Raw genomic sequence first — 23,560 nt, 5'->3', positions numbered from 1 at the left:
TGTGCAACATTCCGTCCATCAACTTGTGTGTTATGTGTATTTGTAGAGCACACAACTCCCCCGGTAGGGTACCCTGGCACTGAAAAGCAGGAGTGGCATTGGCTGAGCTAAGGTCAGGACTAAGTGAAGAGCCATGTCTTCAGTTTTCAGGTGAAATTCATGAACTGAGGGGGCAGCTCTGATGTGCAGGTGTAGGTTGTTCCAGGCTTCGAAAGGTAAGTACGAGGCCCGGCCGCTGAATCTGGTTCTGCATATACGGGGTTGTGTGCTACTAGGTGTCGGATAGGTATGCAGCTGATGGAATAGGCTGGGCCAATCTGTTCAGCGGGTATACCCATTATTCACGGCAATTAATACATTCAAAATCATACAATTTGACGGTATGACTATTAATGTGAATATAGCAAGCACATGGAAATGATGGACGGAGCGCTGAAACTTTTCAGACACTCACCCCCAGTCACAGATCTGGGTTGAATCCATCATCCTTCTTAGCTCACTTTGCCACCTCAGTTCAGATTATGCTATAGGCAAATCAGAATTGACCCTGTCCCTCATGGAAACATTCCAGCCCAAACTGCCAAGCCAGGTCTTCCCTGAACCTGATACAAGCATCCTGGGACCAGTTTCTGGGTAACACCCTTCATCAGCCAGGCTAGCTTGAAGCCAGTGGCAAAGTGAGCAAGGGACCCTGTGAGAACTGTGTGTGAAGCAAGCAACATTGAACCACATCGACCATGATGCATGAGGTAATTCAGCTGTGACGTGTCAGTAGGGTGCTCCAAATCCCTTTGACTGTTTAAGATGGCTCCCGTGGGCCGTGAGCTGTCGAGCTCTGTGAGCACCTGCGCGCTGTGAGTGGCACTAACCCTGAGGAAACTGGGGCAGCACGTCCAGCGACCTATGAACATTTTTCCCCACTGATGAAAGAGGAATCTAGAAACACGTGTCTGGGGATACACTTGAAAAGAATACTGGTACTGGCACTGGCCAACAAACTGTGAGAACTGTGTGTGAAGCAAGCAACATTGAACCACATCGACCATGATGCATGAGGTAATTCAGCTGTGACGTGTCAGCAGGGTGCTCCTAATCCCTTTGACTGTTTAAGATGGCTCCCGTGGGCCATGAGCTGACCAGCTCTGTGAGCGCCTGCGTGCTGTGAGTGGCACTAACCCTGAGGAAACTGCGGCAGCACGTCCAGCGACCTATGAACATTTTTCCCAACTGATGAAAGAGGAATCTAGAAACACGTGTCTAGGGATACACTTGAAAAGAATACTGGTACTGGCAATGGCCAACAAACTGTGAGAACTGTGTGTGAAGCGAGCAACATTGAACCACATCGACCATGATGCATGAGGTAATTCAGCTGTGACGTGTCAGCAGGGTGCTCCAAATCACTTTGACTGTTTAAGATGGCTCCCGTGGGCCGTGAGCTGACGAGCTCTGTGAGCACCTGCGCGATGTGAGTGGCACTAAACCTGAGGAAACTGCGGCAGCGCGTCCAGCGACCTATGAACATTTTTCCCCACTGATGAACAAGGAATCTAGAAACACGTGTCTGGGGATACACTTGAAAAGAATACTGGTACTGGAACTGGCCAACAAACTGTGAGAACTGTGTGTGAAGCGAGCAACATTGAACCACATCGACCATGATGCATGAGGTAATTCAGCTGTGACGTGTCAGCAGGGTGCTCCAAATCCCTTTGACTGTTTAAGATGGCTCCCGTGGGCCTTGAAGTGACGAGCTCTGTGAGCACCTGCGCCTCTGTGAGTGGCACTAACCCTGAGGAAACTGTGGCAGCACGTCCAGCGACCTATGAACATTTTTCCCCACTGATGAAAGAGGAATCTAGAAACACGTGTCTGGGGATACACTTGAAAAGAATACTGGTACTGGTACTGGCACTGGCCAACAAACTGTGAGAACTGTGTGAAGTGAGCAACATTGAACCACATCGACCATGATGCATGAGGTAAATCAGCTGTGACGTGTCAGCAGGGTGCTCCAAATCCCTTTGACTGAGCAAGGGACCCACGCCTGGGCATATCCTGCCAATTTAGGGCGAACAAAGCAAACACAAGGAGATGATGGGCGAAGCTCTGAAACTTTTCAGACACTCATCCCCAGTAACAGATCTGGGTTGAATCCATCATCATTAGTTAGCTCACTTTGCCACCTCAGTTCAGACCCAGCTATATGCAAATCAGTCTTGACCCTGTGCCTCATGGGAACAGCCCAACCCGAACTGCCAGGGACGACCTGGCCTGGCAGTTCGGGCTGGGCTGTTCCCATTGGGAGCAGAGTCAAGACTGATTTGTATGTGGCTGGGTCCAAACTGGACTGGCATGGGGAGCAACAAAATGATGGATTCAGGCCCAGATCTCTGTACTGGGGTGAATGTATGACATTGTTCTACATTCTGTCCATCAATTGTTCTTTTTGCATTTGTCACCCCAAGTGGGAGGGGTATGCCCAGACGTGAGTCCAGGGCTCTTCATGCAACTGGAGTCAAGCTATCCTGGCTGATGAGGGGTGAAACCTGACCTGGCAGTTCGGGCTGGACTGTTCCCATTGGGAGCAGGGTCAAGACTGAGTTGCATATGGCTGGGTCCAAACTGGAATGGCATGGGGAGTTTTTTTTGTATTAATGTGAATATACCTTTGGAACAAACCTGCAGAGCATCATCCTCCGCCCCCTGTCATTTTTCCTCAAGAAGAGAGAGGCAGGCACCAATATGTGGCTCTATCAAGATGTAGCTCTTCAATATACAAGCAATTAGAAATGGGGATCCTTTTGCCAGTACACCAATCAGCAAGGATTTGCTCCGGGTGTGGTCGAGGGATGAAGATGCTGATATCCTTCCACTTAAAAGCCCCCTGTCTGGGCCCATTGTGATGAAGTCACTCCAGTCTTGTGAGGGACACCATCATCAGCCTTCTCCAAGTTGCCCCTGCCCATGGCACAACTAAAAGCGCACCTCTGCTACGTGCAGGGTGCACCAGCCTTTTGTGATAGTTGGTTTTTCGCCTGCTAAAAGAAGTCCTGGCTGCGCTCCCGATTTGCTTCCGGTTTCCATACCACACTTGCTGCATGAGTTGCCCAACGTAATCATGATGTACAAGTTAAATAGACTGTCGATTATTTCTTAGTCAAGCATCCTGTCGTTCATCACCAACTGCACCATCAAAATAGCCTTGCCATCAAATACAGCAGTGCAAGAATAATTTTTACTGCTTGCAAAAAAGTTTGGGTAAGCAATTTGTTTAATGAAACCAGTTCCAAAGCTAAGGGGTAGGAGTGGCAACAGTGTGAGCAATGCATATATAACTTAATCTGATTTGGTAGTGCCCGATGTAGACCATGGCCTCAGTTAATCAGCTAGCCTTTCACCTGCTTCAGCTCCCAAATACATGTAAATGCCACAATATATTTTCCAATCGTCCACAGTACATGCTCTACTTTTATACTTCGAGGTATCCCCTGGAGCTTAGTCTGATCTTTGGTGCACAGGGCTGGATTTCGATTTTCGGGAGTGCCTTTAGTGATTGCCCATAGATTTATGAAAATGTGTGACGGACAACTTCAAACCATTAGATTGTGCAGTACGAAGGATGTCTCTACAATGTCAGAGCATGCTGATTGGTTGTAGATTCCAGCGGAAGAGCAGTTAGATGAGGTTATGATGGATGTTTAGGTCTTGGTCCATTCCCCAACAGGTGTTTTGGCCATGCAAAGCATTGCTCCATCTGGAGAATACAATTTTTAGGTCTGACTTCAAGAGTTTATATCCCTTCCATTATGTTGTTCTGTGTTTACTACACATGATACATTATTTTCATTCAGTCGGTTGCGGGCAGTATTACAATAGCCTAGCTGTCATAATGCAAAATTGCTGCTTCCTCCCTGTGGTTGAGATGCAGTAGATGTAATATGTGCATTCGTATTTTCATCTGCGGGTGTGCTTTCTTCAAAATTTCCCAAGGCTACGAATAATTGGCTGTAGTTCAATATTATATGCTGCTCTGTAATTCTATGAACTCTCAATTAAGCATCTTCCAAACAGTACTTTCTAATCCCTGAGTCCAAGCCGCAAGCCCACTAATACCTCAGAGGGATGCAAATTTACAAAGGCCTCGTTCACCCTAAGCATGCATGAGTGAGTGGTTGCATGAGTGAGTGAGTGGCTGTATGAATGACTGTGTGGGTGAGTGACTGTGTGAGTGAATGAGTGCGAGTGTCAGTGGTGTCTGGGTGAGTAAGTGGGTATATGTAATGATGGGGTATGTGAGTGGCTACATGGGTGAGTGAGTGGGTGCATACGTTTTATATGGCTGAGTGCGTGGGTGTGTGTGTGTGACTATGAGTGATTGAGTGAAAGCAAGAGTGGCTTTATGGGTGATTGTATGCTTGTGTATAGGTGAGTGAGTACATGTGTTTGCATCTCTATTAGTAAGTGAGTGGGTATGTGATTAACTGTATGTGTGCATGAGTGGCTGTATGAGTGACTGTATGGGTGAGTGAGTAGCTGTATGGGTGATTTACTCAGTGTGTGTGTGTGTCTGTATGGCTGCATTTGTGAGTGGCTGTATTGGTAAGTGAGTGGGTCCATGAGTGGCAGTTGGGTGAGTTAGTGGTTATATGTGTGGCTGTATGAGTGAGTGGATGTGTGAGTGGCTCTATGAATCCCTGAATGGATGTGTGAGTACTTGTATGAGTCTTTGAATGGGTTTGTGAGTGGTTGTGTGGGAGTGGGAGTGGGTGTATGTGAGGTTGTATAGGGATGTGAATGAGTGTGTGATTGGTTCTGTGGATTATGTCATCAGTGATATCCTTTGACATGCCATCAGTGATGTCATCAGTGATTTCACTGACCATGCCGTGAGTGATGTAATATGTGAGCAAATAAGAAATGCATTGCAGGGCATAAGTTATAGTTAGCTCAGGTAACCAAACTGCTGAATTTCACTGCTTTTGAACAAGTGAAATGTGAACCTAAATATAAGGTCCCTGTAACCTTTGTTTTTTGTGAATTTCTAAAGTTTTTAAAAATTATATTTCCTAACTATACCGTCCCTGTAGCCTTTTGTTTTTTCAGTGAATTTCTAAGATTTTTAAACTCTATTTCCTACCTATAACGTCCCTGTAATCTTTGTTTTTTTTCAGTGAATTTCTAAAGTTTTTACAATTTTATTTCCTACATGTAACCTTTGAAAATAAGTGTGTGAGTGTATGCAAGAGTGCCTCAGTTAGTGTGTGCCTGAATGCATGAGTGTATTAATGGGTATGTGTCTGAATGATTCTGGGACTACCTGTATAAGTGTCTCACTGGGTGTGTCTGTGAGTGGGTACATCACTGTTTGAGTGAGTCTCTGACTCTTTGCGTAGATGTTTGTGTGTGCATGAGTGTCTGATTGGGTCAGTGACTGTGCACATGACGTTTTAAGTGGATTTGACACTTGAGAAAAACCTATAACATACCAAGTGAAGCTTGCAAAGAGAGAGCATAGACAGGGTCTGTATTAGTAGCCATCACCCATGTTTGAAGGGCTATTACTGTACATGGTTGAAAAGGTTGTCTCAGTATTTGTCTACATATCTCAGAGAGTGTGGTATACCTCTGTCAGTGCCACAAGAGGTTTAAGTAAATGTGCTGGTATGTAACTGCCTGCTATAATACTTCTATGGCTGCCTAAATGTATATGTAAGTTGCTGCACAAATACTTCAGTGCCTGTGTTAGGCAATAGAGATCTATCTAGGTGTCACTGCAACTACCTTTGAGTCTGCTGCATGAATAAATAGTTTCTGGTGAGTGACTGAATGTATATGGAGAGATGCTGGAGATGAAATTATAGTGATCGCTAAGTATAAAAATGTATTAGCTGACTATAAAAATCTAATCTTGACGGAAAAATGCTCCTATTTTTACAAACAAATGAAGGAGGTGGAAAACTCCACTAAAGAGCTGTTTTCAGTGGTAACCAATCTGTCTACACTACCTGGAAAGGCAGTGAGTAATCATTCTCAGGACTTCGGTAACTCACAGGATCAACATTTTCAAAATAAAGTAGAACAAATCTATACTACCTTTGACATCTGACCCTGCTCGCAGGCAGGTCACTCCCCACGCCACCACACGGCTGCCAGCTACCTCGTACCTGCTCCATGCCGCCCGTCTGTTTTCCCACCGTTTTCCGCTCCTTCCTGCTGCTGCGTCCCTGCGGCCCCGCCCTCCTGCTCCCCATTGGACACCCCACTCCCATCTCCCACCTGCACCTCCCTCCCTATCCCCATCTTATGGAGGCCGCGCAGCGGACACGCGCTGCGGGCGTGCCAGAGGCGTGCCAAGGGCAAGCCCGTCCGTGCCCATCCGTGCCTGGACCACGGCCAGCACCAGATCCCCTGGATCCCGCGAACGCCACAACACCAGACTCCGCTACAATGCCAGCACCCTCTACGCACTCAACACCGGCCGAAACCACACTTGCTTCCAAGCTGGCCCCCCCCCCCCCAAACGGACTCATGGACCTTTCTCCTGCCACACCTGCAGCTTCACCTGCGACAGAGCCACCAAACCTCCAAGGACTGGACCCAACCACCTCCGCTGCATACTCCTCAACACCCGCTCTGCACGCAAACACACTGTCGAGCTCTGGGATCTCCTCGACATCTCCGCCCCAGACGTGGCCTTCCTGAGCGAGACCTGGTGGAACAACTCCTCGGCACCCGACATCGCCCTCGTGGCAAGGAGCACTTGGTAGGGTCCGGTGAAACGAGGCTCAAGGTTGCGCTTTCTGCCAAAATTCCTCGTCACCACCCAGTCTCCGGGCTGGAGCTGGTGACCTGGACCCTCCGTCTGCGTCGGCAGTGCTTCAAAGACCTGTTGGTGAATTAACCTCAGTTTAGCAGTCAGATCATGAAGATAATCGATCAACATTGGATACTCAAGATCAGAGAACACACTGGGTCTAGGGACCCCCCAAACATTGGCAGGGCGGCCGAACACAATCTCATAGGGACTGAGCCCTACTCTGGAGTGTACAGTCGCCCTAGTTGACAAAAGAGCTAAGGGTTAAGCGTCAGGCCACGAGAGACCAGTCGTAGCCTGAATCTTTGCTAGCTTTAATTTAAGGGTACCATTATAACCTTCAACCAAACCTGCTGACTGGGGATGATTGGCGCTGTGGAATTTTTGTGTAATTCCAAGGCCCTTACACACACTCTTCATCACACTCCCCACAAACTCACTTCCGTTATCAGACCATACAATCCGTGGCATTCCATACCGAGGAAAGTATTCCTTCAGTAGGATCTTTGCAGTGGACAGAGCAGTGTTGTCTTTGAGAGGGTAGGCTTCGATCCATCGGGAGAATGCGCAAACCACTACTAAAACGTACTTCAGGTTATTGCATCGCTCCATATGGATGAAATCTAACTGAATCACTTCAAAGGGACATGAAGGGGGAGCAAAGTGGCCAGGGGGTGTAGGGGTTCCCTTACCAGGATTGTACATCATACATATCATGCAATTCTTAACCAATCTCTCAGCACACTTAGCGATACCATCATTCTTCCATACCGGGGACAACAACTTACAGATACCTTTCGCGCTAATATGTGCCAAGCCGTGTGCCATCGTTACAACAGCCAGCACATACGCATCCAGCAACATCCACCTCTTATTCTCCGACAAATCAATCCAACAACCATTCGCATCCAGCTTTCCCATACTCTCCTTCCACTTGGTCTTTTCAGTCTCGGTGGCCTCGTTCTGAATCGCTTTCACACTCTCGATAGTGTCTTCACACATAACTGTTTCTGTAGGCCACCTTACCGAACTCGTCACATACATTCTAGTTGTAAGGTTCCTGGCAGTCTCCTTAGCAACTTCATCAGCGAACGCATTGCCACGACCAACATCATCCGTCACCTTACGGTGCGCACTACATTTAATAATCGCCACCTGCTCGGGCAATGTAAGTGCATCCAAAAGGTCATTCACAAGCTGTCCATGCTGGATCTTCGTACCATGCGACGTCATAAAACCTCTCTCTCTCCACAATCGTCCAAAACTGTGCGCAACACCAAAAGCATACTGGCTGTCAGTAAACACATTCACCCGCTTCCCTTTCGACAAAACACACGCTCTTGTCAAGGCAATCAGCTCTGCCGCCTGTGCAGAGTTTTGATTCAATCTCGCAGTCTCCACAACCGTACTCAAAGTTACCACAGCATACGCAGTTGTCACATCACCATTCGGTAATTTAAAACACGACCCATCCACATACAAGGTCCCATCGGGATCTTCCAATGGAGTATTTTTCAGGTCTACACGACCTTTTGTTTCCTCCTCAGTTCGTAAGTAGCAGTCATGAGGTGCTACTTCATCTGATTCCATACTGATTGGCAACAGAGTCGCCGGGTTCAGGACATTACAACGTTTTATTTGAATATGACTTGCCAAAAGCGTCAACTCATAACCAGACAACCTTGCACTCGTCAGATGTTGAGTTTTTGTACGATTTAAGAGAGTTTCAACTGCATACGGAACCATCACCGTAAGCATATTATCCATGACCAATCCTGCAGATTGTCGGATGGACACCGCAGCTGCCGCTGTTGCTCTCAAACAACTCGGCAATGCTCTAGCTACTGGGTCCAAGGTCGAGGAAAAATATGCACATGGACGCTGCTTACCACCGAACTGTTGCGTTAAGACACTCAACGCACAACCTTCCCTCTCGTGAACGTATAGTGTAAACGGCTTACTGTAGTCGGGAGTACCTAACACAGGGGCCGAACACAACGCATCACGCAATTCAGAAAAACTTTTCTGACATTCTTCCGTCCATGGTAAAGGAGTTGGAACATCCTTGCACGTAAGAGCTACCAATGGTTTCGCTAACAATGAAAAATTTGGAATCCATTGCCTGCAGTATGACGTGATACCTAAAAAGGCACGCACATCTCTCTGAGTTGTTGGCACAGTCATTCGAGCAATCGCTGCAATTCTCTCTGGGGTCAACCTTCTTCCCTCCTTTGACAATAAGTGACCTAGATAGGTTACTTCTTGGCAACAATATTGCAGTTTAGAAGGTGACACCTTATGATGTAAGTCACAGAGATGCTGTAACAACGACACCGTAGCAATTTTGCAAATGTCCTGGGTGTCCGCAGCCACCAATAAGTCGTCGACATATTGGATCAAGGCCGCACCAGCCGGCAACACAAACGCGTCAAGTTGGCCCTTCAAGGCTTGACTGTATATCGATGGACTCTCACAGTAGCCCTGAGGAGCGCGTTTAAACCTAAAGCTGCGGCCACCAAGAGAGAAACCGAAAAGGTCCCTACTCTCCTCAGCAATGGGAATGCTAAAGAAAGCATTCTTCAGATCGATCACTGAGAACCAGGACGCCGATGCTGGAATCAGAGTCAGTAGAGCCGTGATGTCAGGCACCACAGGGAACTGGGGAATAACAGTTTTATTCACTTCCCGTAAATCGATAACAAAACGATAAACAGGAGGCTTAGATGGATCAGTGCGTTTCAAGATGGGCAGCACAGGGCTATTGCACACATTTCCCTGAGTCTCTTCAATAACATCTTTCTCAATCAAATCGTAGATGATTGCCAACAGCGCTCGCTCACCATCAAGGGAGATACGATACTGGGGAATACGTGGCAATCGCACATTAGATTTCAAGTGAACAACATAAGGGGAGATGTCAAGCAGGCCCACGTCATTGGGACCTGTTGCCCACAAAGATGCAGGAAGAGAACTCAATTCCGGTGGAAGCTTATCGATGGACAAGTACATAGGAGAGATAATTCTCTCACCCAATGTAAGCTTCACTCCCGCAGGAGAACAATACAAAGTCGCATACAGACGTTTCAGCAAATCCAAACCCAAAAGATTTTCACCACAACCAGTAGTCAAAATCAAAGGAGCTTTCAGCTCACGTGGCCCAATTGTAAGGGGCAAAGGACGAGAAACCGGATTGCTAACGGGGGCGCCTGAGAATCCAACGGAAACATTTGTTAAGCCAGACAAAGGTGCGCCAGGGAGTTTCGAATGCATGATGGAACTTTTCGCTGCACCAGTGTCCAACAGAAAAGGCTCAACTACGCCCGAGGTGGCAACTGCGACGTAAGGCCCTCTCTGATCAACCGGAACTGATACTACTCCCTCTCCTTGTCTATGGCTGTCCTAGTAATTACTGTCGTCAGTGCCCTGATCGACGTAATAATCATCCACATTGTACTGAGCGGATCTGCCGTGCGACGATCCACGCTGATCGAAACAATTATTAGAATCAGAAGAATTGTTGGAACGATCATTTTGAACACCACGACCTCTACCACGTGATGCTTGTTGAGGACCACTACGACCTCCTCTAGATGAATTACCATTATTTCGATCACGCAAAACTGGACAATCAAATTTCAAATGACCCTCTCCTCTACAATAGGCACACTGATTGTACCCTAATGTAGATCTCTGCGAAGAGGAGTCGTTTCGTGATTGCGACCTATTCGACTGAAACTGCGATCGATTCCGCTGTTGCGAATCATTCTGATTCGAACGTGGAGGATACGCCTGTTGCAACAACACTTTAGTTTTGAGTTCTTTTGTCTTTTTATCGGCACAATCATTTTCCTCTTTCTCTCTATTCTCATAATATTGGGCCGTGGCCAATATTTGAGCAGAAGTGGAAACAGCCCATGCACTTTCTGAATTCCTCAATTTGTTGCTTAAATCCGGCAACAAATTCGAAACAAACTTGTCCACAAACAACCTCTGACCTCCCTCAGTACCCATATCTTGACCACTATGATCAATGAATGCCTCCTCAAATCTCGTAAAGAAATCAGAGACACTCTCATCCTTCTTTTGCTTGCAAGCAGACAACTTGTCCCAATTAACCTTCATAGCTGGCATAAGCGTCTTCATAAGGGTAATAATTCTCTGGGGCAAAGCTGTAATTAACTGTTCAGGCTTAGCCCCACCAACTTGCCGTGTATCCGCCGCTATAAGAGCAGCCCAATCACCACCTAATTCTGCTACATGATTTTCCTGACGAATTTTCGCCCAAACCGGTTGCGGAACTACGTTACCGAACAACATATCAATGTCAGCAAGATTCATTATCGTAGCATCCACTAGCTGCGATAATTCTTTATAATATCCTGCAGGATTTTTGCGAGGGTCGGGCAAAGATTGCTTCACCTGCAATACTTCCGATCGCTTCCACGGAAGATGTATCCACACTCTCTGGAAGTGTGGCAGGATCGGCGGAGCAGCACCAGGGTTACCTGGCATCCATACTGGTGGAACTTCGCGCATGGGATACTGACCAGGCGCTGCTGGCGGTTCCTCAATGTCTTCTAAAAACAATGCCCGAGGCATTATAGAAGGACGAAAAGACAGCAACTGCTTGACAGCACGTCGAACATTGCTACCCACCATTATTCCGCTCGCAAACTGGAGCTGAAGATTAGTCAAAGCAGTCAATACATCGTCAGATTCATTAGCCGATATTTGATCACGTAGAAGCTTGCACATTTCTTCAAAAACGAACCTTTGTGTCGGTTCGTTGAATTGACAAAATGTATCAAGCACCACACGTGGAGGATTTCTATGGGGGTTTTTGATCCAACCCGTCGCCATGTTGTACAGCGAGTCACGTTCCCTACTACCGGGAAGCTAACTTCGTCTTTGGGGACCATCAGAACCAGCTGACTCGAGAACCGGTCCAAGAGAGTTAAAGAAGTTAGCAGCGACAGAAGGGGTACGACGTCGAGCAGATGGGGTAGTAGAGTAAGACAACGGGGTAACAAGAGAAGTGTCAGTAACAGAAGAGACAGCAGGAGTAACCAGAACAGTAGAGACAACGGGAGCAGGAGTATGAGGAAGTACAAGCGGGGGAGCAGTAGGGACAGGAGCAGGTAATGGAGCAGGAACATGTTGAAGAACAGGAACAGGTTGTGGAACAGGAACGGGAGCAGGTGGAGGTACAGGGACAGGGGGAACCACAGGAACTGCGGTACCCTGTGCGTACGGAGGTGGTGACTTCAGGAGATAGGACAACAAGGGGTCCTCTACTGATTCCTCCTTCTGATCCGTACCCGTCGGTAAAGCGGGGTAACACTTATCGACAGTCATGCGCTGCAATCTATCAAAGACTTCCTTTTCCTTTTCCTCCTTATCTCGCTGAAACTGCTCTGCATTTCTTACCGTTATAACAATACCTTCTCTCTTATTACGTTTAAGCTGCTTGATTTCTCTCTGCTTGGCTTCTTTACGCCACAACCGAAAGGAATCAAACATGGCCGGCCTTGCTTTTCTCTGAAATAATTTCGCTTCAAGATTATCTAAAATCGGGGCCTCAAAACTACCATGAGGTGGCCAACTAAGGACACCATCCTTTTTAGTGTAACAAACCCAACACTCATTAAACGTGATTGGACCCAGACCATGGCGGCTATATAATTCATAAGTTGGAGTTCCAACCGGAGGTATCGGACACGAGTCCTCTAGCCGGGAATCCGTACCACAACCTTTAAAGTAACTGAACAAAGTACTACAGCCAGGCATCGTGCACACTAACCGAGTTTCACAAACGTCAAGGGTTACGGGATTACACTATATCCCAGCAAAAAGAGCAAAAACCCTCGGTTTTTGGCGACTGCAGACGTCAAATAGTACAACTAAGAACAAAATACCAAGAACCACAAATGCAATGGAACCATGCAACAACTAAGCACCCACAACAACAAAGGACTCTGGGAGCGACCCACAAATACTTATCTCAAAGATCAGTGGCGTCACCAGGAAGGCCCGTCAATCGTCTCGCTGTACCAAGGTCTATGCCAGGCGCCAAAACAGGTCTACAGTCAGGGCAGCAGTCCGTCGCAGCCGTCAGGAGGCGGGAATCTTCGCGGGAAAAGTCGTCGGGCCACTTGTTTCGACAACAGGATCGATGAAGCGGGGTGCACCTTCCCTCGGAGATTTCACACGAAGTTCCTCACGATCGTCGGGCTTTGGACCGGTACCACTGATGCAGCCCCACGTTGGGCGCCTACTGAAGGACTGGGTTAATTTAAGACCCAGCGGTGCCAGGGATAACACCTGAAACCTTCGTGGGTTACCTGTTCCGACGTACAAATAACAGAGACATGGGACACTTCCTTCGGCGTCAAAGATTCGAGGTTTATTTACTGCAGGGAACACAGAAGTCACGTGAAGTACACAGCATGTAAGTTCGCGGAGTCTGATTCGAATTGTATCTGTGGATCGCTCCTTTTATACAGTTTTCTCTCATAGGTTAACATGGTGCACAAGGATTACAACCTGGTTCCCATCGTAAAGATCGTAAGGGGTCGCTTTCATGTATTCAGAGCCCGGAACATAATTACAGTAACATTTGGTCGTTCCCAACTGTAAAAGTACATCTTCCCACCATTAGTACATTCCGTTCAACAGTAAACGAATCAGGGAAGAAACAGAAACAGGTGCAGAGGAAGACGAGAACAGTGGATAGATCGAAGAGGGTGTAAAAGGGAGGTACCAGGAAACACGAGTTGCAGGGATCAAAGGACGAGCCTAATGTAATGACAACTGAGACAATAGCCCGGCACGGCAAGACGAGCCTCGAGAGGGGCCATCTGCCTTACAGTGTCATCCCCCTCATCATAAAGACACCCTCAAAGGAACACGTGTCTTCCGCAAAAGTCTGGGAATCCCAGGGTCGCGAAGCGGACAGCGTCCGATCGCTGGCTACTTGAGGGCAAGAAACAAAATGGATGCCGTATCTAAGATGGAACCCGTGGGTTCAGATGAAGAAACCCACGAAACAAACGAACGGTTTAGGCTAGCACAGCGAAAACGCGTACACCCACTAAACTCATCATTTGCGGTTCATAGATAACAGACTCGACCATATTCGTGCGAGTCAAAAAACACCACTTACAATTGTCACGGAACCTCAGCACCCCAACTAAGGAAGTTCATCAACATCTCCTTCGAAACAGCGACATTCCCGGAAAGCTGGAAACATGCCGAAATCAATGTTCTCCTCAAGAAGCCCAAGGCGGACCCCAAGAACCTCAAGAACTTCCGGCCCATCTCCCTGCTCCCGTTCCAGGTGAGAAAATCATCAACATGCAACTGGCCCGCCACTTGGAAGACAACAACATCTTGGACCCGTCCCAGTCCAGGTTCAGACGAAACCACAGCACCGAGACAGCCCTCATCGCCACCACAGACGACATCAAGTGCCAACTAGACAACGGCGAAACATTTGCCCTCATCCTCCTGGACCTGTCAACCGCCTTCGACACAGTCTGCCATCGCACTCTAAAGACATGCCTCCTAGAAGTCGGAATCCAAGTGAAGGCCCTTGCCTGGAGCACGTCCTTCCTCTCCGGCAGTACCCAGAGCGTCAGCCTCCCGCCCTTCCCATCCGAGGGGACCAACATCATCTGCGGCATCCCCCAGGGCTCATCCCTCATCCCAACGCTGTTCAACATCTACATGGCCCCCCTCGCACAAGTGGCCCGCCAACACGACCCCAATATCTCCTACGCTGACGACACCCAGCTCATCCTGTCCCCCACCAAGGACCCGCACACTGCTAAAACCAACCTCCATGAGGGAATGAAGGCAGTCGCCGACTGGATGAGGAACAGACAAGAAGGAGGTACTCATCCTCGGACCCACGGCTTCAGCCTGGGACGACTCCTGGTGGCCGACCACAATGGGAACAGCACCGACACCCACCGACCATGCACGCAACCTGGGATTCATCCTCGACTCCTCCCTCTCCATGTCTAAAGAGGTCAACGCGTCTCCTCCTCCTACTACAACACCCTCCACATGCTCTGCAGGATCTACAAGTGGATCCCGACCAAAACAAGAAGAACGAAGACACGGGCCCTCGTCAGCAGCAGACTGGACTATGGCAACGCACTCTACACAGGAATCCCAGCCAAACACCTACAACGACTACAACGCATCCAAAACGCCTCCGCCCGACTGATCGTCAACGTCCCCCGCCGTAGCCACATCACCCCCCCACCTGAGAGACCTGCACTGGCTCCCCGTCGACAAGTGGATCACCTTCAATCTCCTCACCCACGCACACAAAGCACTCCACAACGCCGACCAGCCTACCTGAACAGCAGACTCAGCTTCTACACTCCCACCCGCCAGCTCCGCTCCGCCAGCCTCGCCCTTGCTGCTGTTCCCCACATCCAACGAACAACCTCCGGCAGCAGATCCTTCTCCTACCTCGCCGCCAAGACCTGGAACACCCTCCCTACACACCTACGGAGACCCAAGACCCACTCACCTTCAGAAGACTCCTCAAGACCTGACTCTTTGAGCAGTAGCGGCACCCCCTCTCCTCTGCGCCTTGAGACCCTCACGGGTAACTTGTGCACTTTACTCTGATTGATTGATTTGACAATGAAACAAGATCTTAGATTTGCGATCTAGGATCCCGCAACATCCTAATGCTCCGGCCTTCAAAGAATTCAGATCAGTAACTGTGGATGAGGTAATCATCCATATTTTACAGGCCAAATCTGGCTCTCCTCATGACCCTTTTCCCCCTATAATTTTTAAACAAGTTCCTGAGATCCTCGGCCCCAGCCTAACATCAATTTTCAACTCCATGTTTATGGCCGGTCTCTTTTCATCCATCTGGAAGAGGGCATCGAAAAAAACAAATCTTGATGAAGCTGATTCTAGTAATTGCAGGCCCATTTCACGTCTCCCAGTCCGAGCCAAAATGGTGGTTTCAGGGCAAAGCACTGCACCGAGACTGCCCTGATAAAAGCCACTGATGAGATCAGAGCCCTCTTAGATGCAGGTGGTGCTGCAGCCCTTATTCTGCTCGAGCTGTCGGCAGCGCTCAACACTGTCGAACATAACCTGTTACTTGCCCGTCAAAACTCATTGGGCATTATGGACAACGCATTAGCTTTGATCTCTTCTTTTCTATCTGATAGGATACAATCAGTTGCCTTGGGCAATTAGGATTCCCCGTCTTTCACTCTCCCATGTGGGATCAATCAGCCCTCTTCAATTATCCCTACACTCTTCAATGTATATGTATCTGAACTAGGCGCATTAATCAGATCCTTCTGGATGGCTTTAACATCGTACGCGGACGACACTCAAATTGCCTTGTCCATCTGTAAAAATGTCATGCTGCCGGTAACAAGATTTAGAGATTACATGCTGGCAGTCATCTCATGAATGAGTTTGCACTGCCTCAAGCTTAATTCAGGAAAAACAGAGGCGATCCTGTTTGGGAATTACTCCCCTAACTTGTCATAGATCTGGTGGCCAGACGAAGTGGGAGCAGTACCCATACCAGTCACCAAAGCAAAAAATCTGGGAATGATCATAGACGAGAGACATTGAAGCTCAAGTCAAAGCAGGCTCATTAGCCAGTTTTCTTCTACTCAAGGTGACCAAGAAAATTCTGCCTCTGATTCCAGTAGACAGTTGGAAAATAATGATTACCTCTCAAGTCATGGCTAAACTGGACTACTGCAATGGGCTTTATCTCACAATGCCCGAGAAGCAGCTACATAGATTGCAGATGAGCCAGAATGCAGCTGCAAGGCTTCTGCTGGGGATCCATACGTTTCAATCAATAGGCAAGCATCTTTGGAGACTGCATTCGCTCCCAGTCAAGTGGTGCATTAAGTTTAAGGCCTTATATGTAACATACAAGGCCCTTCAGGGTACCGGTCCTCAGTTTTTGAGACTATCATGAAATTGGAATTCCCCAAACAGATGTCTTAGGTCTGAAGGGGCCAAACTAATGCTCTCTGAGGGATTCTGCTAGGCTAATTGGGCAGCAGAAGTTTCACTGTGGGTGCTACGAAACTCTGGAGCACCCTCCCTTTCTCCATTAGAAATCTTCCATCCTTAACATCCTTTCAAAAAGCCCTTAAGACCTGGCTACTTAATGAATAGTGCATTAGCTTGCTTCCGGTTTGTTAGCGGCAAGATACCTTTTGGCATTTTAATACCATAACATATATGTGCTTCTGTAGCTGTCTCTGTAACTGAAAGAGAGGCTCTATGCTTTTGTGAACATCAATTGCAATAGTTTTAGGGATGGCATACGCAATGTAGTACTTGGCATTGAGACCTGCAAATACACAAGTAACTTATTCAACTCAAAAGGACATCTGTCAATGTGTTAGGCACAAAACAGCATCCTTTATGACATTCCTAGAGCCTATCTTAGAAGTGTGTTATGTGCACTAAAACATGGGTTTGACACCTCTAGCTGTGCCAAGACATGCTTAAGTAAATGTGCATGTATGCGACTGTCTATTTTTGTTTCACTATGACTCTAAACACCTTTGCAAGTGACTATAACTAAATACCTCAGCACCTGTGTTTCAGAAAAGAGAGCAATATAGATGTGACTACAACTATTGTTGAATCTGTTGCATGCACAAGTAGTTTCTAGGTAAGTGACTGAATGTATATGTGCTTCATCAGTACACTTCTTGACCTGTGGATACTCTGCCAGAAAGAAGGACTGCTGTGCTGCTACAGGGACTGCCACTCTGCTGGACTCCTGCTTTGTTGTACTGAACTGCTGCTCTCCTGCCTGGGTGAGAAGGACTGGACTTTCATCACTTGAACCCAGAACCCAGAGTGACTCCAAGGGCTAGTTGGTGAATTCAAGGTGTGACGTCTCTAAATTGGGTTAAAAATGTTCCTGAAAATTTGGGTGTTGTTTGGTGATTTTTAAATCACCAGATGAGGGAGTTGATGGAGCGAGTTTCAGAATTCATTTTATTCTGACTCGCGAAGTTAATTCTCTGTAACATGAACTAATTTATTAATTAATTGTTGCATGATTTGTATTATTAATTCAACGTAGAGTAAAATTGCATTCACAAACACGCGGGACTTACATTTATGTGCTCATGTTGCATTTGCGAGTTTGTCATGTAACACATGATTAATATTGTCTTGTTCGTCCTATTGTCCTTGTCACAATTAATGCGGCTGATCATTTTTATGGCATGTGCTTTCTTTATGTGTACTTATGTGTTTGTCTTATGTTGTGACTGTTTATCTATGTTTTGTTAGTCCATCTTTTTACTCTTTCAGATATATAAAGAATCCAGTTGGACTTTAAGAAGAATAGTAGATATTAAATGTGCTGCTTTATTTGTTTTGCTTCTGCTAGGTGACATTTATTAATGGGTTAGAATATTAGCAATGAAGGGTGGGTAACAGAAGGGTTTATTTAGCTTGAATTAATGACCTTTTTGTGTTTGTTTAAATACTAGCTCGAGTGAAAAGGTTTGAGGCCTAGTTCTAATGAAAAGTTGGTTGGCCTGACAAAAAGGAGCTGAGCACGACAGTGTCGGTGTTGTCATTGAAAAACGTCCACGGAAACGTGCAGAAGCTCATACAATGGACGATCTTTACATCAAGCTCCGAAAGCAAAAGCGTCAAGGCCAAGGAAGCGTGTAGAGGCGGCTTGGCTAAAATCCTGGAGGAAATAAATTTGAACATTTAGTTAAATGTTGCGACTCTGGGAAGTCAGTGTTGCTTCGTGTCAATGGACAATGACATAATGATTTCACTAAGACTGATGCGTTGGCCTCTCGGTGGTCTGATGGATGACAACCAATTAGGTTGCTGCTTTTTGCAAAAATATCGTTTTTAGTTAGATTAGTAAGTAAGAAAGGTATAAAAACCTGGCCTCTTGAGGGGAGCGGGGCTGACTGTTTCCTGAGGGCGAAGTGCTGTCCATTTTCCTTTGGACACATAAGACTTGTTTGCTTAATAAATGATTATTCTTTTTCAGGTCAGAAAGCTAACATAGGGTTTAGGTTGATGTTTTCTTTAATTCGTTATTTCTGTGCAATGTTGAAGTGTCAGACCTTTTGAGCCAATAATCTAATGATTAAAAACTGAATTAATAAAAATGTTTGAAATTAATAAATGAGCTAATAAAGATTTGAAATTTTGAAACTTTAAAAATAAAAGACTTGAAACGTCAAGCTGGCTTGATTACTTAGTCGTTGCCATTAGCTTAATTCCATTGACCTCAGTGGTCTAATTAAATGTTTTCTTGATAATCTATGAATATAAATGTAATACTGCTGTTGTAAATATGTACATATGAGTTTGATAGTGTGATTAATTAGGCCACATGATTCAGCTTCATGATTTTCTGTCCCGGTTGCATGGGCCTTGGTATTGATTAGTTTGGTGAGTATTAGGTAGTGAATGATGACGCATGTGAGACAGAATTTCTATAGTGACGCTGGATCAATTCTTTTGGTAGCAGATTCCGGTTGCTATGGTAACATACATGTTACATGTAAATTACATAGGATACATGTCTAAAAAATTGTGTTAGGTTTGTTCACTTGTTGTATGTAGTCGAAAGGATTTTTCCAGCAGTGTGAAAAATTCCTGGTTATTTGCCGGCAAAGAGTAGTGTGACTAGAAGAGTTACGCAGTGCATTTGTTCTATTTCAAATTGTGGTATAGAATATATCACGTGTTGTGGACGTACAACACAAGTTTAGGGACCTTAGTTGTGACTGGTTGAATGTAATAGTGAGGATTGTCTATGAAATCGTAGCCTTAAGCATAGGGACCTGGTGAGCCTGTTTTAAAACTTTTTGTGAAAAGAGTAATAGGATTTATCCAAGCTTGAGAGAAGGGTGAGATAGAGTTGTCTATTCTTATTAACGTTTGACGTTTTCTGTGGTTGGTTCAAGTCCTGCCAAGATTTCATGTGTGTATGATTAGGGTTTCCGTATGAATGCGCGAATGATCGTATAGAAATAGCGTCGTCTATTTTATGCGGAGAGAGTTCTGAATGTTTGTAAAACTATCACTTTGTTAGCGAAACAGACAAGTGGTTTGTTTATTTGTAGTAAGTAATTAAGATTCATTGGAAAGTATTGTTTAAAATGGCGCTGTGAAAAAGTTTTGTGAAGGAGGGTTGAGTTTACGGAGTAACATGCAGAGAAGCTGCAGCGGCAGTGTACGTCATTTCGGTTCGCGCTGTGATTGGCTAACATACGTCACAGAAAGCGCACTGATTGGTTCATGTGACAGTGACGAGCTGGTACCAGATTGGTCAGTTCTCAATACTGTATTTCTATTGGTGGAGCAAGGTGGTGACGTGGCTTAACCTGATTGGCTTGTTGGTGTCTTTCGCGCACGGATTGGCTGGAATAGCGGAACACCTAGAGAACATTTCGAAGCTTTCGGAATAAACGATTTAGATTTAAAACATGAGTTATTGGAACGATAGTGAAATAAAGAAGCCTTCATGGTTTCATAAAGTGAAAAATTTATTTAAACCTGACAAGAAAATTGAAACGCGTGGTGGTAAATTACTTCATAAGTACAAAACACCCGCAGCCTACATGGAAGGCGAATATGGCTATCATACCGTAATTTGGTTTGAAAATTGGATGCATTACACTAAAAATGATGGCGTATTAGCCTGGCCGGAAGATGGGTCATTTAATATGAAAGTTTTGAGAAACTTGAGAGGAAAAATGATGGATCTTGTGCCGAAGCCTAGACCTACACAATTTGAAGCATTGGTTGAATGGGAAGTTGAGATGATGGAACTTGAGCGTGAAAGCAAATGCTTGGCACCTAGAAATTCAAAGTATATTCTAAATAGAGAAACACATGAAGACAAAGTGAGACGCTGGAGAAAAGCAGACATGTATGATGGTCTGTATCCAGTGAGAATAATGATTACTGAAGATCTAGAACAAAAGAAAGCTGAAAAGAAACTTGATGAGAAATTAGATGATGCAGTTTTAGAAGACATTTATGCTACTAAACGCAAACCGCCACCTTATCAAGTAGATTCTCAATCTACCCCGAGAGTTTCTACAGGAACTTCTCCAAGTGCACCTCCTAGAGAAGCTGAGGAAGGTTCTCCTAGATTTTTAAAATTACCTGAAAGAGTAGGGTCAACAAATAATTGTAGTACTCCTAGAGAAAATAGATTTCCCCAACAGTAAAATAATTTTGTGAGAAATCAGGAAAGAATACTTGCTGACATGCCAGAAATTTCTAGTTATAATAAAGCAAAGGAAGATTTAATTCAACAATTGACAAAAAGCATGGAAGCAGTGACAGTACCAGTAACTATTGGTCCTGTTGTACCAGTTTTTGATCACAGAGAAAATAGACATTCTGCTTTGACAGTTCCATTAAATGCAGAAATTCAAAAAGTGGCTGAGAGATTTTATTCGGAACTTTCAGAGATACATAGAGAAAAATCTATGATGCCAAATTTAACTCTAAATGGGAGTCTGTCAGGTTCGCAAACACCATCTGTGGCAGAATCAGATCCAGGTCCGTCAGAGAGAAGCCTAAACAGAATAGATTTAACGCAGAATGCATTGTCCCCAGAAGCTTTTGATTATAAAAAGCTTGATGTTGCAAAATTAAAGGCTGATTTAGAAGAATTAATTATTGGCACATTTGGTACTGACAATTTGAAATTGTATCAGGATGATAAACTTCTTTTTATTTGCAAAAGTATTCAGTGGAAAACGAAAAACAGGAATGAACAACTGGAAGAAATGGCTGCTGAATTAGAAATTGATTTGAGTAAACAGAAACATTTGCAGAAACACTACAGAGTAGATTTTTCTGAAAGGGATATTGATAATCTCAATGCTGCTGGAAGAATGGCCCATATAAAAGAATTAATAAGTTTTCTCAGAAAATTAGGTGAATTAGGTAAATGGAGAATAAAATGGTCAAAGAATAAAGAACAGGATAAAAGGTTGAGAGATGAAGTGGTTTCAGAATTTCCAATGAGGGAAATAGCAGGAGGAGGGTATGTGCATGTTCCTTGGTCCAGACAGGATATTCTGCTATTTACTAATGATTTCCCTCATTTGAGAGAGAAGCCAGTCGAATGGTAGCGACAGGTAGACAGATTTATAAAAGTGTCAAAAGTTCTGTGGATTGATCTGGATGGATTCTTTGACATTGTTGTCCCATCAGATCTTTGGAAAGAATGCAAAATTTCTGTGGATTGGCCAAAAGAAGAACCTGCACGAGACACAATTACAGGTGCCCCATCAAAAGATGTCATCGACATTTATAATAAAGTAATTTATTGGCTAAAAGGGAAAATTCCCCCGAAAGAAGTGGACTGGGTTAAAATTGACAGAACAAATCAGGAACCAAAAGAATCAGTTCACTCATTTTATGAAAGGTTACTGTTAGTCTTCAAACAGTACAGTGGCTATGAAAAATTAAGTGAAAAGGACATGAGCCACTTTATTTACAGATTTGTTTATGGCCTGAGACCTGAAATTGGTGAGATGATCAAAAATGGGATTGTGTGCTGGCAATCACTTTCAGTTGATGACATCCTGAGAAAGGCAAAACATTGCAGTGACAAGATAGATGCAAAACAGAAAAACCTCAAAGAGAAAGCAATGTGGGCGCAAGTGAAGGTAGCAGAACAGCAACAACAGCAGTTAGCTTCTATGCAGCAGCAGAATCAAGGCAAATTTAAGAATATTTTTAATAATAATAACAAGCCTAAATTTAATGTAAATGTTGAAGAGTTAAAACAAAAGCTCCCATGTTTTAATTGCGGCGAGATCGGACACTGGAAACGCGAGTGTAAAAACCCGCCCAGAAATTTTAAAACTAATTAATTGAATCCACAGGTGCAGTGTGAGTTAAATCAGCAGCAACAGCTACAGCAACAGTTAAACGAGTTAAGTAAGCAGCGACAGCTACAGCGACAGTTAGCAAATCAGCAGAGCCAGATTCAGCAGAACCAGATACAGCAGAGCCAAATTCAGCAGAGTCAGGTACCACAAGCACCATTCCCTAATAGTGCTAATGCTCAGAGGTTTTCACCTGAAACAGGTTTCTGTGGAGGTAATCTGGTAAATAATGTGTCAAAAGTTAACATGTCAAATGCTTCTCAATTTTGGCTGAAAGATAAAGAAGAGAGTGATTCATCAGAAGATTACTCATGACGGTGCCTGAGAGAGGAAGATGAGTGTATGCTTGGACCCATTCTTGAGGTAGATCAGTCTGGTCCATTTGTAAATGGTAAAGTGAATGACGTTGATATCACTTTCCTTGTAGATACAGGTGCTACCCGTTCTACTGTTAGATCAGCAGAAATAGAAAATCTTCCTCTCTCTGGTGAGTCCATCCAAGTTGTAGGTGTAGCTAATCAGCAAATTAAAACAAGCCTGACAGAACCAGTTAAGGTAGAGATTGGGAACTACAAAGATAAACACAGATTTCTAGTTTGTGACCGCAGTCCTGTGAATTTGTTGGGTCGTTATATATTATGCAAAATGAATTGCAGGATATATTGCTCACCAGATTTCATTGAAATGCAAACATCAGAAGAAGATGGGCTTTATAAATTGACAATGTTGATGGTGGATGAAGAAAAGACATTACTGTTTCCTGTTTTTGATAAAAAATGATTTGCCAGAGGAGCTCAAAAAGCCAGTTAATCCAGAAATTTGG

The sequence above is a fragment of the Lissotriton vulgaris genome, chromosome 2_1 (assembly GCF_964263255.1).
Source record: "Lissotriton vulgaris chromosome 2_1, aLisVul1.2, whole genome shotgun sequence".
Lineage (NCBI taxonomy): Eukaryota > Metazoa > Chordata > Amphibia > Caudata > Salamandridae > Lissotriton > Lissotriton vulgaris.
Note: the sequence above shows the minus strand (reverse complement) of the source record.